The sequence below is a fragment of the Vulpes lagopus genome, chromosome 20 (genome assembly GCF_018345385.1).
Source record: "Vulpes lagopus strain Blue_001 chromosome 20, ASM1834538v1, whole genome shotgun sequence".
Taxonomy (NCBI): Eukaryota; Metazoa; Chordata; class Mammalia; order Carnivora; family Canidae; genus Vulpes; species Vulpes lagopus.
Window position 1 is genome coordinate 11387927 of NC_054843.1, and position 9332 is coordinate 11397258.

At 51.2% G+C, this 9332-nt stretch overlaps 1 protein-coding gene across 6 annotated transcripts in view; it reads right to left on the bottom strand.

Moving 5' to 3' along the window:
• The window catches only part of IFNAR2 (interferon alpha and beta receptor subunit 2), a 31623-nt gene extending 24383 nt beyond the window's left edge, over positions 1-7240 (bottom strand). Inside the window, exons 1-2 of one of the 6 annotated variants that reach the window (XM_041735178.1) lie at positions 7102-7240; positions 2565-2740 (exon numbers count right to left, since the gene is read on the bottom strand). The gene's annotated coding sequence lies outside the window, so the exon portion shown is untranslated. Of the gene's footprint in view, positions 1-2564; positions 6168-7101 lie in introns of those variants that run through there. The other 5 variants (XM_041735179.1, XM_041735177.1, XM_041735181.1 and 2 more) reach the window with 5 other exon arrangements.
• Between the last annotated feature and the right edge of the window lie 2092 nt (positions 7241-9332).

Consider the following 9332-nt stretch of genomic DNA (forward strand, 5'->3'; position numbering starts at 1 on the left):
TAATGATCTTATTTTTGAACTTGTGTTCTGTTGACGAAGTCTGATGGGACAGAGGGATCCATGGTGAGCTTGGAGCCTCAGCTCACACTCGGTCTTGCCCTCCTTCCCCCATGGGATGGGGTCCCAGGCCCTGTCTGGCCTCTCTCTCTACAATGGGAACTGCTGATGTCCTCTGAGTGGGGTACCAGCTGGGTCACATCGCTGGAAAGTGCCATGTTGTATTGATGCCCTCCTGGTGGGGAAGCAGGCAGGACGGGGCCTGGCAGGGTGGACGTTGCCCGTGTTCCAGGCTGGCCTCACCCGGGGGGGGGGCAGCTAGCTGGACTGGTGAGGATGAGCATCCAGGTCAGCCTTGACCCAGGTACCTAGTACGTCCAGGGGCAGAGGTTTAAAGGCCTTTGGATGGGACACCTGGGTGGCTTAGTGGTTGACCGTCTGCCTTTGGCTCAGGTCATAATCCTGGGGTCCTGGGATCGAGTCCTACATTGGGCTTCCTGTGGGGAGCCTGCTTCTCCCTCTGCCTATGTCTCTGCATCTTTCTCTGGGTCTCTCATGAACGAATAAATAAAATCTTAAAAAAACAATAAAGACCTTTGGATATTGGGGTTGAGAGACAGCAGGTCCTTGGGAAGGAGGGATTCTGGGCTGGATGAGCCCAACCCAGGCTGGGGTACAGAGCGGCTAGCAAGACGGGGGATCCCAGCTCCCTTAGGTCCCAAGTGCATGTGTGCCCAGAGTCGCAAGGGTCAGAGTGGCATCGGGCAGCTGCAGAGAGCTGTGCTGGCCCTGATAGTAACCCTGGGGCATGAGCGAATGCCTCTGGGGCAGGGGTGTGCCTGGAGGGACCTCTTTCCTCCTCCCCAAGTCTGGCCTAAGTTTGCTTCTTCTGGTTAGTTCTAGGTACCCTCTTAATATGTGCTGTGAGATGCCAGTTACGTAATCTGGTGATTCCCCATAGAAATTAAATGTTCTTAGATCTGGCTTTGCACAGCAGAAAGTAGAATGGGGAAATGCCTGTTAACGATGTAAAATTTTATTTTTTTACTTGGGGTGACGTTACAATGTAAAAATGAAAGTGACAAGTTGGGAGACAGAGACAATGGAAGAAAAGAAAAAGCTTTATAGTTTAGGGCCTTCCCTAAACTTCTTGCTCTATAGACACGCAAACCCTGCATCTTCCTTTTGCTCTGGGACCAGAACATTCTGTAGCCAGCCCAGTCCGCAGCTCCCTGTCACCTGACAAGGCATCCCGCGCCTTGGGTTGAATTCAAGGCTGTTTTCAGCCTTCCTGGTCTTCCCAGGAGTCACTGCTCCACACAGGTGCCCAGCTCTGGGTGCCTCTCACCCTGCCCTGGCTCTCTGGGTACCCCTCACCCTACCCTGGCTCCCTGCTCCACTGCTCCTGGAGCAACCCTCACCTCTGACACCTCAGCCAACCCTGCTGCCTTTCAGGGCCCTGCTCAAGTAGACACTAGAAAGTGAAATGATTCCTCTCTGAATTCCAACTCCTCCAACAGACGGACAGATGGGCCAACCCTCAAGGAGTTTGAGGCTTCCCAGTCTCCTGGTGGAGAATATTAGGGTCTCTTCTTCTATCTGGCCTGACACCTGGCATAACATTGGTAGTCAATGAGTAATGAACGGACTGGACTTAGAAATCCTACACAAATACAATTATGTATATTTCCCCCTAAAAATTAGGGGGGGAACCCCCCAAAATAGAAAGAAGAAAATAACAATCATCCTTATTTCTACCACCCAAGACTAACCATTGTTATTTTAACATCTTGGCATGTTTGTTTCTAGTTGAGTTTTCAAATGGCTTTCTTATTTCTGTAGAACTTCTCTTGTGTGCTCATTAAAAAAGTTAAAAATGTATAACAGTGCAAATTCCAGCATCCAGGTATTTCCATCATTAACATTAGGCGGACATAATCCCAGAGATCTTTCTATGCATGTGTATTTAGGGCCTTCCTAACACACATGCAGACCATTTCTGTCTAAATTTAACTATACTTGGGAAAGAAAACTCAAAAGACTGAAGGAATTGTTGGAATTAGAATTCTTCTTCTCTTTAGATAAGAATAAGTTCCTAAAATATCTTCGTAATGTTTCAAAGAAAAGGTGACAGAGACATCAGAAAGTTGGGGTATTATATGTTCACAGCACCTTTTACTATTAAACCATATTTATTGATCTATACTTTCAAAGATGAGAATTTTACTACTCTCCTTTCCCTCCCATCTTCCTCCCTACGTCTTTTTTTTTTTTTTTTTTTGGTTTATTGATTTTTGTGTCTAGGTTGATATAACAATCACATTTTATTCTACCTACAATTTCCAAAGCTGTCCAATATTAATTCTACATTCATATAAACACTTACTAATGCTCTTTTTGAGCATGAGTTCTCTATGGTACGCTTGGGTTCTTTATTTTGATTTATCTCTTAATTTGCTAATTTGCTGAATTTTTCCAAACCAGCAGTTTTTCCCAAAGAGGGCTCACTGAGTGTTGAATTCCCTTGGCTCGTTCATATTTGAGAAGGCCTGCCTGTTGACTCTTACCTCAAATGACATCTTAGCTGAATAAAACACCCTTCTGGGGACAGTATCCTCCACTTAGAACACTTCTGGGAACCTCCATCCTCTGGCATTTAGCACTAGGGAGTCTGAGGCTGTCCTGGTCTGGTTTGTCCCTCTTTTGTTTACTTTTTCTTCTTGGATTCCTAAATAAGTCTTCTCTTGAAAAAAAAAAAAAAAGTAAATCACTTAAGTTATCTTGATGCTGAGCTTTCCCATATGAAAATTTCCTGGAAAAACTTCTTTGGGCCTATAGACCATTTTTTCTTCATTTCAAGAAAATTTCTTCTCTTTTACCCTTACTTGCATGTTCTGTCCCATTTGTCATTTCTGCACATCAGGGATCCCAATTATCTTAATGTTTGATCGTTCTTTACCTTCCACGTCAGATTCTTCCTAATTGACTTGTCTTTCTTTTTCATTTACGTTCACTGGGCTTGAATCAAACCTTTCCTTTTTTAAAAAAGCTTTTATTTTCAGCAGTATCTATTCTGTTCCTTCTTCTTACTTCTTCTGAGGTTATGTTTCCATGGCAGTCAATTTATTCCCTTAAGTCTACAATCTCCCGTTCCATCCTAATTCAAAATATCCTCATCTTTGAGCTTATCCAATTGAATTCCTATTTTTATCAAGTTGTAGGATATAAGGCCATTGGAAGAAGTTTTCTTCTAATCTAGGAATAACATTATTTTTTATTTTTATGTTTATTTTTTAAATATTTTATTTATTTATTCATGAGAGACACTGAGAGGCAGAGACAGAGGCAGAGGGAGAAGCAGGCTCCCCATAGGGAGCCCGATGTGGAACTCAAATCCAGGACCCCAGGATCACGACCTGAGCCAAAGGTAGATGCTCAACCACTGAGCCACTCAGGTGTCCTGTAATATTATTTTTTAAGTAACACTCCTTTGCAAACCATGTCGTTATCTCCCTTCCTTCCTCCCGCCCATCACTTCCAGTCACCTCGCTGGTACTTAGATGGCTTTGTCATCTGTTATTATGATATAGTGGAGTGAAATCTTAACCTCCTTAACCCTGACTTTCCAGTTTGTTCTGTAAAGACTGAGCAGTTTCTTGAGCCTGAAGGACTGGCTCTGGGATGGGGTGCTCAGTCAAGGTAGAGACAGATGTAAGGATACTAGGGCCCTGCTTTCTCCTGGAAGATTTGGTACACGCTCTGCACGCAGGTGCACTGACTTTAGTGGAGAGGTGAGGCAAGGTCAACCACCGGGCCTGCGGATGGCTCTCCTGATCCTGGCACTGGCTTTCTCAGCTCCCACTCACCCAGCTGACTTTCCCCATCTCACGGCCTCTGACTACTGCCCCTTTGCCAGAAAAGGAAAAAGTCAAGTATGCTAAGGCCCTGTTTTCTTCTTTCCTGTCTATTAGGGAGTCTTTTTAAGATTGTTGTTGATTCGCCAGTATAGTTTCTGGTGGTCAGGCATACTCAAATTGTAAATACATTTAAATAAATACATTTATTTATTTATTTATTTATTTATTTGAGAGGAGGGGGAGGGAAAGGGAGAGAATCCCAAGCCGACTCTGTGCTGAGCACAGGGCCCCATGGGGGCCTCAACCCCACAACCATAAGGTCCAGACCCGAGCCCAAAGCAAGAGTCAGACACTCAACCTACTAAGCCACCCAGGCACCCCAAATTTTAACTATATATAAATAAAAAGCCCTCAGAATTAAAACAAGAACACAAACAATGCTTAAGACTATCTCTCCCGTGGACTCTGGCTTACGGGGAAACCAAGCATCCTCATTTTCCTGCTGGCTCCAGAGAAAATGTTCAGTGGCTCTCAATCCCTCCCTGTTTCTCACTTTTTTTCCTCTTTTCTGGACTTCCCAGGACACTTCGGCCTACCTGCTCCCCCAACTAACACCTTTTCCTTTATTCTCCTATAATCGCACACCAAGCAGCTTCACTCTCAGAATGAATGCAGCATCCTCAGGCAAAGTACTGTCAAGCTCTGCTTCTGCTCAGATGACATTTTACACTTTATAAAATGCACGTTTCAAAAAAAAATTTAAAAAAAAATGCACGTTTCTTTCTTACATCCAAACATCTCTGAAATCAGAATGTGTGTGTTTTAGTACTTCCTAAAAATTTTACATGAAAAAGTGCATCTTACACTCAGTGGCATTTTAGTTTTTCTAAGATAAGATGGCTGATAGTCAAAGATTATATGCCATTGACTGTTCAACAGTTTGAATATTTATAAATAGAACAGAAAAATGAGTTCAGTAGCGCTGTGTGCAAGTGAGAGAGATGAAACGTATATTTTAATAGTTTCACTTCCAAGACTATCTCTGGGGCTGGGGTTCTAATTTTTTTTTTTTTTTAGACAAATTACCATTTGTCAAAAAATCACAGGAACCAAATTTCAGGGAGATTTTTTTTTTTTAAACTTTTAGATAAATACACGAGGAACTTTAGAGGAAACTCAGGTAGGAATAAAAATGCCCGGCAGATTTTTGATGTTTTAAAATGGAAAGCCAGCTGGTGAACTGTTAGAACTTAAAAAGTTCAAACTATTTCCTGGAACTAACAGGTCAAATCTTATCAATGAAGCCCATACTGCTAGGGAAGTTGAAAAGATGTTTTCTTCAGGGCACATTTTGGTTTTTGGGTTTTTTTTGTTTTTGTTTTTTGGGTTTTTTTTTGGCCATTTCTTTTTCTTTTTATGTATTTTTTTAAAAAAAAAATTGGAGTTCAATTTCCCAACATAGAGTGTTCCCACATGAACACCCAGTGTTCATCCCTTCCAGTGCCCCCCTCAGTGTTCAGGGCACATTTTGGTGTGGCCTCTGCTTCCATCCTTTTCTCCCCAAACCGGAAAGGCAAGCGGGAGGAGGGAGGTGACTCAGAAACCTTGCCAAGGTGTGCGACAGGGGACGGCCTGAGGTCTCAGTCCCCGGGGTCAGGTAGTAGGACCCCTGGGGAGCGTGGACCAGTGCAGAGTCCCTGAGCCCCCCCCCCCCGCACCCCCCTGCTCAACAGACGCAGATGTGACCCCTCCGGCCTGTTTATAAAAGACCTCTTCTCAAACAAAAGCAAGGAAACCAAACAAATATTACAAGAATTTTAAAACGAGGCGAGATATCTAGAGTTGCTCCATAAGGTCGCCGCTCACCACTAGCTGAATTCCCCGGGGTTGAAACTCCAGCATCCACTCGCACCCGGTTCCCCACATCCCCGTCTCCCCGCCCTCCTCCCCAACCCAGCTTCCAAGCAGGGGCTGGGGGGTCTGGAAGGACCTCGGGCCCCCAAGCCCCCGTCGCCCCTCGGTGACCGGCTCCCGCCGGGTGTCCTCGTGGGGGCGGCCGCGGACCCGACCGAGGCCCCAGAGACGGGGCACCCCAGGTTCGCAAGGCCCAGTGGATTCCGAGGCACAGGACCCTCGCACGGCTCCAGGGCTCACGTCTCGCCGCCCCCAGTGCCCCGGGGGTCCCGAGCATCCTCGGTGGGAGCGGGGCGGGGGCGGGGGCGGGGGCGCGGGGCACCGTGCAAAGACCCAGGGCTCCCGGGGGCAGCGGCGAGCGGAGCGCGCGGAGGAGCGCGGCGGCTGCCCCGCCGACCCGCCCGGCTGGGGGTGGGTCGGGTCGGGTGGGGGGGGGGGGTTGCAGCGGGGAAGGGGCAGGGGGCGCAGCGGGGAGGGGCGGGGGGGTACAGCGGGGAGAGGCGGGGGGGTGCAGCGAAGAGGGGCGGGGGGCGCAGGGAGGAGAGGCGGGGGGTGCAGCGGGGAGGGGCGGAGTGTGCAGCGGGGAGGGGCAGGGGGTACAGCAGGGAGGGGCAGGGGGTACAGCAGGGAGAGGCGGGGGATACAGCAGGAGAGGCGGGGGGTGCAGCGGAGAGGGGCGGGGGACGCGGGGAGGAGAGGCGGGGGGTGCAGCGGGGAGGGGCGGAGTGTGCAGCGGGGAGGGGCAGGGGGTACAGCAGGGAGAGGCGGGGGGATACAGCAGGAGAGGCGGGGGGTGCAGGGGAGAGGGGCGGGGGGGACGGAGGGTGCAGCGAGGAGGGGCGGGGAAGGGCGGAGGGTGCAGCGGGGAGGGGCGGGGGGGTGCAGCGAGGAGGGGCGGAGGGTGCAGCGGAGGGGGCGGGGGGTGCAGCGAGGAGGGGCGGGGAAGGGCGGAGGGTGCAGCGCGGAGGGGCGGGGGGTGCAGCGAGGAGGGGCGGAGGGTGCAGCGGAGGGGGCGGGGGGTGCAGCGAGGAGGGGTGGGCAGGGGCGGAGGGTGCAGCGCGGAGGGGCGGGGGGCGCAGCGGGGAGGGGCGGGGCGGAGGGGCGGGGGGCGCAGCGGGGAGGGGCGGGGCGGGGGGCGCAGCGGGGAGGGGCGGGGCGGGGGGCGCAGCGGGGAGGGGCGGGGCGGGGGCCCCGGGGGCCGGCAGCCGCGTGGGCGGAGGCGGAGCGCGGGGAGGCCGGGAACCAGCGAGCGATTCCGGGAAGCGGCCGCGGGGAGGGAGGCAGCGATCGCCGCGAGGCCGCCCGCGCCAGCGCCCCCCGCCCGCCCCTTTACCTCGGCAGGGTGGGCTCGCGCTCCCCGCAGGGGTGCCGGCCTCCGGGCCCCGCTGCCGCCCGCGCCTCCGCCCCTCCGGCTGCGGCTCCCGCTGCGGCTCCGGCTCCGGCTCGGCTCCGGCTGCGGCTCGGGCTCGGGCTCGGGCTCGGGCGCCGGCGGCCCGGATGCGCGCTGCGGGCGGCCCCGGGGCTGTGGCGGGCGCGGGGCCGGGGTCGGGGTCGGCCGGGGGCTCCGCGGGGGGTCGCCGAGGTCGCTCCGCGGGGCCGCCTTCCCCGGGCGCGACCGTGTGCAGAGCCTGCGCGCTCGGAGCGCGGCCTCGGGCAGCTCGCGGACGCCCGGGTCGCCGGCGGGGGGCGGAGCACCCGACGGGTTCCTCTATTGACGTTTACCGACCCGGCTCCTACCACTCCCCGCACCCCCCACCCCGGAACACCCCGGCCCCGGAGCTCCGCGGGGGCGGGGACCGGGGCTGGGGCTCTGTTCACCTGGGATCCTCAGCGCAGAGCAGCCCTTTATGCACTCGACAAAAATGCGCTGAATGAGTGAATGAGCGAATGGGTTCTCTCCCGGCCCCCCCACTTAGCAGTTCTGTGAACCGCTCGGATCCGAATTCTCCAATCAATAAAACAGGAATAAAAACAGCCACCATCCAGCTGTAAAGGCTTGATATGGGACGCCTGGGTGGCCCAGCCGTTTGGCACCTGCCTTTGGCCCAGAGTGTGATCCTGAACACACAAGATCGAGTCCCACGTCGGGCTCCCTGCATGGAGCCTGCTTCTCCCTCTGCCTGTGTCTCGGCCTCTCTCTCTCTCTGTGTCTCTCATGAATAAATAAATAAAATCTTTAAAAAAAAAAAAAAAGGCTTGTTCCAGCAGGCCTTTACAAATACTGTAAATTTGCTTCCCTTCTCTGTGTCTCTGGGTCTTTCCCTCCCTGTTCTTGTTACCCCAGTCCCCCACCCATCAAGGTGTTCAAGGTAGGTAGAGAGGGAAGATAGAGAGTCCCTCATTATTTTGTTTTTTTTTTTAAAGATTTTTTAAAAATTTATTCATAAGAGACATAGAGAGAGAGAGAGAGGCAGAGACATAGGCAAAGGGAGAAGCAGGCTCCCTGATGCAGGACTCGATCCCAGGACCCCAGGATCACCACCTGAGCCAAAGGCAGATGCTCAACCAGTGAGCCACTCAGGTGTGGGGAAGAGAAACACTCTCCTGAACCTAATCCGACTCAGCTCAAAGGCAATTAGACAGCTTAGCCCCCTTGAGCCTTCTTGTCTATCATAAGGGGAGAAAAAATGAGGGGGAGGTGGGATCAAGGAACCCCTCTGAAGGTCATAGCCCAGTCTCAGGCCCATCAAAAAGAAGACCAAGCCCTGAGATTTAATCATAAGATTGTAGAATGTTTCCCCTTCACAGTTCTTAACCGGCCACATCCCCAGGACTCTATGATAAAAACAGTAGATTACAAGTCTATTTAAGAAGGAGCTTTTAGGGAAACCCCAAAACCACAAGGGAAATAAAATGAGGACACTAGACAAAATTGAAACCTCTGACATGTGCAGGTACAGCAAATATTAGACACAGCCTCTTGGCTAGGTAAACATAGCATCTCATGCTAAAGGATTATTTAGCTCAGCGCTTGTTATCAGATACATCATGTCTGGCTTTCAACAAAAAAAGACAAGGCACGCTAAAAGGCAGGGAAAAAAAAAACAACCAAGATCTGAAAAGGCAAAGGAAGCTTGAGAATAGGCAAAAATGTGGTGGAGAATTGGGAATGATAAGACTAGGAATTTAGAAGTAGTATGATTGATCTAGTAAGGGTTCTGTATTATCATAGAGAGATATTTGGTCTTTGTCCCCAGTTCCTGATACTGAGCTCCTTTTTTTTTTTAATTAATTTTTATTGGTGTTCAATTTACCAACATACAGAAAAACACCCAGTGCTCATCCCGTCAAGTGTCCACCTCAGTGCCCGTCACCCATTCCCCTCCAACACCCGCCCTCCTCCCCTTCCACCACCCCTAGTTCGTTTCCCCGAGTTAGGAGTCTCTATGTTCTGTTTCCCATCCTGATATTTCCCAACATTTCTTCTCCCTTCCTTTATATTCCCTTTCACTATTATTCATATTCCCCAAATGAATGAGAACATACACTGTTTGTCCTTCTCCGATTGACTTATTTCACTCAGCATAATACCCTCCAGTTCCATCCACGTCAAAGCAAATGGTG